The following is a 6,590-nucleotide window of genomic DNA, read 5'->3' on the forward strand; positions in this document are numbered from 1 at the left end:
AATCGACAAACCTCACTGCGACCCATTGGTTATCGATCTGGTAATCCGAAACCTGGAAGTGGGTAGGAACCTTATCGACACGGGAAGCACAGTCAACGTCATCTTCCGTGATACCCTCCGGAGGATGCTCCAAAAAAAGTGATCCAGAATAGCCCGACCAGGCAACGACCCCAGACAGCGACGTAGTCTCCGAGTCCATCGCCTTGCCAGCGGACTGCCCGACTCCTGAAACGGTCGTCGATCCAACTGAATCCCCAACGGCTGAAGTAACCGGAACGATCCCATCCAGCGAGTAGGAACACCCACAGCAACAAGCAGAACTACGAGATGGCTTGATTCTCGAAATAGGTACGTAGACAGCTTGTCATATCGACAAGTTCAGCTATCCCCCTCGTTAAAAAAGGGAGGGTGGGTACGTATACTTGTATACTCCCACAAAATCAAAAAAAGATATTTTCAAAAAAATTTCAATAAATTCTACCTTCTTCCGATCTCACGATTCACTTGCAATAAGTCACAGTAATCTAAGGTTGGCCTAAGAAACGCCCAAGATAAGGGCATACCGTCCAAGCAGTCCTTGGACGAAAGCTAATTCCTACATAATTCACACATACTCATGGTCAAGCAAGACCGGAAAAACGCATCTTCTATAAAAACGAAGATCGTAGCCATCTCACAGCAAAATACATATCTTCGAGAAAGTGAGACGTCGCAAATATTTCTAGAAAGATATTATCCAAATACACAGTCCACCTGTGACTCTAAAATACAAAATGCCCGTCGATTGGCCCCGATGGACAAGTCCAAAACGTTCTCTAAAAAGAGAACTCGTAGTCAAAACTTTCATAAAAACTAAAGGTTCTCTTACATCTAACAAAGATACCATAGCGCGCTATACAAGAAAATCTAGAATTTTGGCCAGCACACCAGACGTTCTCTGGAGAGTGCTCGATTCTTCCCACACAAGTCATATAAGCCGGCGCCTAGTCACAGACTTTAATCGGAAAGAATCAGGTAGAAATCGCCAATGGGCAAAACGAAAGCCGATTAGTCGTCGCATAGCCTTAGAGCAGAAAGTAACCCTAGGTCTTGCCTTAAACCCAGTCCTACTGGTCCATTAACATCTCAAGGCATGATATCGAAACTGATCCGAGATTTTAAAACATGCCTCATCGTCCACATCTAAAACGCTCACGAAACTTCATAAAACTCCTAAACGTTTTCAAATACCCTCGAAAGAGCAAGCGAACGGAACGACAAATTAAGAGTTAAGATACGAAGTGACTACTCATGTCTTTCCCTCGACACTTGGCAGAAGTATAAAGTAAAACCCATAGAATGCTAAAAGAACATTCGTTATATATAAAAAGACCGCAGAGCGGCTGGGATTCGAAGCCACCAACGGCCAGTCCCGTATACATAGTCGAATGACTTTGCAAGGCCATAGCACACTCAAATAACGAACGGCCACACTCGGCCTAAAACACCACACGAAATCTTGAGATAAAGGCAAAGGGAAAACAATCCCGACGACCTTCAGAGATCAAGGACAAGATACCCGGACATCGAGACTCCAAATGAGTCTGCGGGCTGCTCTACCTCTCCTCCCTCGTCTGCAGCATCGGCTCCCGCTTCGGTCGTGTCCTCCGAAACCTCGATGGGTTCCCAAAGCTCTCGGATCCTCCCCTCGATTGGAGGAACCATCGACTCGGCCTGGGCGCACCCATCCATGAGGCCCGACATCTCAGCAACCTCGGAGAGAAAAGAGAAATCAGCGTTCTGCGACTTCCAAAGGGTACCAACCGAACCGCGGCATTCGCGGAAGCCACCCACGTAGTCTTGAGCGTCCTTAAAGCTCCTGAACTCAACATCAAACAATGTGGCTCTCCTCGCTAACTCAGCAGCAATCGTCCTCCTCCCTTTCCTCTCCGCACAAATGACAGCTCGGGAATGGGACTCAGTTTGTCTGCGCTCTCTTTCCGCAACCTCGTTCTGAAAACGGATGAATTTCCTCTCGATCTCTTCGTCCTTGAAGTGCGAAAGACGCACCTCTCTGAAACTTCCGTCAAGCGTTGAATTAAAGACCCGCATTCCCTATATGAATCAAGGGTCAAACATGGAAGCGAAAAACGAAGACTCGCCAAAAAAAATAATTTTTCAGAGACTAAACCTCGTTGATCAACCGAGAACCTTCCGCGAGCACTTCTCTCCTCGACGCTTCATCCAGTGACGCTGGAGTAGTAAAACCGGGAGGAAGGTTGGCAAAGAAGTCATCCGGAAGGGGAGCCTCGCTGGTTCCACTCCCATCACCCGAGGTGAAACCCGGGTTCCATCCGGGTAGCGGAAGATATTCTGAGACAAAGTTTCTGTCTTAGAGAGTGATTCCCTTGTCCTTTCGGGACCTAACTCTCTCCCTCTGATCGGGAACAGCGTCGGGGTGTGGCTCGTCCATGTCCGATGCACGTAAAAGTTGGGAGATGTCTCGCGATCGGTAGAGCGCCACTGCATTCCAGATCCTGTCTAGGATGAAGGAATCCCAAAAGAACGGACCATTGCGGAGAAGATCGTGCTTAGCAAACAGGTCCCTGGGGGTCGCGGGGAGGATACTGTTCGCTGCAAAAAAAAAAAAAACCTACTCCACCTATGTATAGGAAAAAATGTTACTATTCATTCTCAGACTTCCGGCAAACGATTACGTCTAATTCCATCAAAACAAGTCATACCGCAAGCTCGGACCTCACACACAGGTCCACGGATCCTAGCTAGCTGGGGGGCTAACTGTTGGGGTCAAAACCGGTCACGACGGAATCAATGCCTGAAAGTTTCCGGAAAACCAACTCTCGATCGATCCTTGAAAATTAGACATTCCCAAAAAACGGTTAATCAAGTAAAAGACAGTTTTTGGCGGATGCGAACCGAGTAACGTCGAGAAGAGGATCAGTCTGGATGAGGTCTCGATCGTAAGCAAGAACCGACCACCTCGCCCTAGGGCGTAGGGGTGGGCGTTCAGATACCCGTTCGGGTTCGGGTTGGGTATTTCGGGTTTTTGGGTATTTCGGGTTTTTAGGTATTTCGGTATAGAGATAGGAACCCGTTCGGGTATTTCTGTACTTCGGGTCGGGTTCGGGTATTTTTAGTTCGGGTTCAGTTATTTTGAAACGGGTTCGGATATTTAGATTTTAAATGAAAAAAAATTATTTTTTTCATTTTTTTCATTTTTTAAGTTTCTTGTATTTAAAAATATAGATTTCACTTAACTGATTTTTTTATTTTTTATAGATTGGATGATTAATAGGTTTGAAGATAATATTTGAAAAATAAATAGATAATAATTTGGGTATTGTTTTTAAATTTTGAATGTAACTTTTGTTAATACACGAAACAAAAAGTTTGACATGCATTTTAAATGAATATCAAATCTTTTTCTCCATAATTATATATATATATATATATATATATACTTTGATCTTAAAGTACGTGTAGCATCAATATAAATATTTTTAAAAAAATAAGAGATGTAAATTAGATATATAAGGGTAAGTATATATAGGTTCGGTTATCTTCGGATATCCATTCGGGTTCGGATATTACCTGTTCGGGTTCGGATATCCAATCTATCATAACTTAATACCCGTTCGGGTATTTTGCTACTTCGGTTCGGATTTCGGTTCGGGTTTTTTGGGTCGGGTTCGGGTGCAGCTTCGGGTATCGGGTAAAGTGCTCACCCCTACTAGGGCGAGGACCGTCTCAACACGGGGCACCTTGCCCATGGACGAGGACGACCCACACCGAGGTCACCTCGCCCATGGGCGAGGACGACCCGCGCCGAGGTCACCTCGCCCATGGGCGAGGACGACCCGCGCCGAGGTCACCTCGCCCATGGGCGAGGACGACCCGCGCCGAGGTCACCTCGCCCATGGGCGAGGACGACCCGCGCCGAGGTCACCTCGCCCATGGGCGAGGACGACCCGCGCCGAGGTCACCTCGCCCATGGGCGAGGACGACCCGCGCCGAGGTCACCTCGCCCATGGGCGAGGACGACCCGCGCCGAGGTCACCTCGCCCATGGGCGAGGACGACCCGCGCCGAGGTCACCTCGCCCATGGGCGAGGACGACCCGCGCCGAGGTCACCTCGCCCATGGGCGAGGACGACCCGCGCCGAGGTCACTGAACCGCGGCTAAACGGCCCACTTACGATTTTAGAACAGGATTGAGCCTAAGGCTGATAATGACGGTCTATTTTTTATTCGCAGGAAAAGATAAATGTCAAGTTTCTGAACATAATCATGAAGGGTGACGAAAAATGGAAAAACCCATCTCGCGACGAATCCGGCCCAGGAAAAGGTGCAAACCGACCTAGAGAGAGTATATAAGGAGGGCTTAAGGCGAGGAGCAAGGGGAGCTTTTCTCAGAGCAAACTTAATACTTAGAGCAATTTAGGCATTTTTCCGTTTTTACTATCGAGCTGCGACTCGACTAGGTTAGAACTTAGGTGGCTAGACTAGCGAACGTACCGACAGCTCTCGTAGCCTAGGATCTTACCTGTTGTTCACGCTCAAACGCGAATTCAGAAATAAGACCTCTTTGTTCTCTTTTCGCTCTTTTACGATTTATTAGTTTCGACTCTTTCATATTGTTTGTGTTGTGCGTGACCCATCAGATAGCCGAGACCTTCAGGGAAGGCTAGGTTATCTTGGCTTTCTTCCGATTAACAAATTTCGATGATGTGAATTCCGGTTTCCACACCGTTATGTTGATAGAATTTGTTGTTGCATTTTCAGGGGAAAGCAGCAAATCACTGGATGCATTGGTGAGTTTAATTACAAAATGAACACTAATGTTTCGTATATTTATTTGTCCAATATCCGTCCGCACGTGTATGCGTGTTAATGTGTCTGTGTGTTGAGCGAATGCAAGAGACAAAGTATGATCCTAAGCTTGTATTTTAGACTTAATTAACTAAGGTTTGGTCTTGCAATAACGTCTAAATTGGTTGGTCTTTAGGTGAAGAACACAGGAAAAGAATCTCTCCAGTGGGGTGAGTTATTACATATACTAGGGGCATTGCCTCCGTACAAGCGCGGGGTTGTAGACATATTTCTTGTTTCATCTCAATATTTGTGAGGGTTATTGTAACTGTGAATTTTGCGTTTTGGGTTGATCATTGTTTTTTAAGTTTTTTTATTGTTATAGGGTTAGAGTTGTGATGATGTACTATGTATGCACTTTTCTCCACTCATAAAGGACTAAACTGTGTTAGTAATGTGATTGATATAGTTCATGTTGTTGCTTGCAGTGTCACTGAGACTTATTGTTTGTTTGTCTTTTTTATTTGTTACTTGTACTGTTGAGATTACATAAATTATATTAAGGTTGTTGAGAGTACCTTTTGTTTCTGAATATTTTTTCTCCAGTTTAGTTGTGTAAGTTTTGTGTATTAAGTAATAATTTTTTTTATTCTTATTATGTTGGTTATATTTTTTACTTTTAAACTTGTTGTTTTTACCGGACCTTTAAAACAAATATATGATCACTTGTAGAAATAACTATAAAATGAGTTACAATTAGTATTTGGGTCTTAATGGGTTTTAAACGAATATATGTATTTCTCATAAGAAGACAATAGCGTTGGCATGTTGACATTGAGCATATAAGATATTTTTATAAGACAAGAGGAGTGAGCAGGTGGAGATGTTGTTGCCACCCTTGTGTCTGTTGGGATTGTCTCTTGTATCTCCTGGTGTGGCTGTGTTTGTTTCTCTTTTATTTGATGGGTTATATGTAAACAAAAATCATTGTTAGTTTATCAGAGTTTGTAACTTACTCTGCTTTTTTGTTTAGATAATTTCACTGATCTTGGTTGTCGTCTTCGTCTTCTTCGTAAGCATCTGTGAAAGTAAGTTTGTAAATTGTTAAATATTTGGTCGTGTAGTTTATATTTGTTTAGCTGGCTCAATGTATGTGTCGTTGAGTTTTAGTTGAGTTGATTGGTTTGGTATATTTGTTTAGAAGTTTATTTGTAAGATTAGACAAAAAGAGAAGTGATCATTAATGAATCGTCTTTTTTAGGATTCTAGTTTTTGGTGTTTTGATTATTTGGGTTATTGTGGTTTCTTTTAAACAGTAAAATAAAGATTTGTGTAAAATTAGATTGATAAGTAAGGGAGATAAATAGATGACCACAAATCTTGGGTATGAAATATTTTTGATTATTGATGTTAGCACAATATAGACAGTAATATAAAGAGAATTGTGTGTTGATTGTTTCTTACGGATCAATGAGGAGACGGATAACGAGTCGAGTTGTTTCTTTGGTGAGGTCAGAGCCCTGGATAGAACAGATTTGCCCAAACACATCTGCGAGTTTAAATATCAGTTATGATATAAAAACATAATATAAACCCGTATGCAATATGATAATATGCCTGGGAGTTCTAGGTTTGTGTTTGCAATAACTTGGAGATTGTCGAACAGGCTAATCTTGACTGGAGATTGATCTCAGGAGCACCCGTGGTGACTTCATCAATAATGGTTGGTGAGATGAAACGAATGAGGAATGGATGATCAGTTATCTTGTACATGCTTGAGCA

At 43.4% G+C, this 6,590-nt stretch overlaps 1 pseudogene; it reads left to right on the forward strand.

Annotated features, from left to right (window-relative positions):
• LOC106308729 overlaps nt 1-6,590 on the forward strand; it is a 20,181-nt pseudogene that overhangs the window by 12,184 nt on the left and 1,407 nt on the right.

The sequence above is a fragment of the Brassica oleracea genome, chromosome C8 (assembly GCF_000695525.1).
Source record: "Brassica oleracea var. oleracea cultivar TO1000 chromosome C8, BOL, whole genome shotgun sequence".
Classification (NCBI taxonomy): Eukaryota; Viridiplantae; Streptophyta; class Magnoliopsida; order Brassicales; family Brassicaceae; genus Brassica; species Brassica oleracea.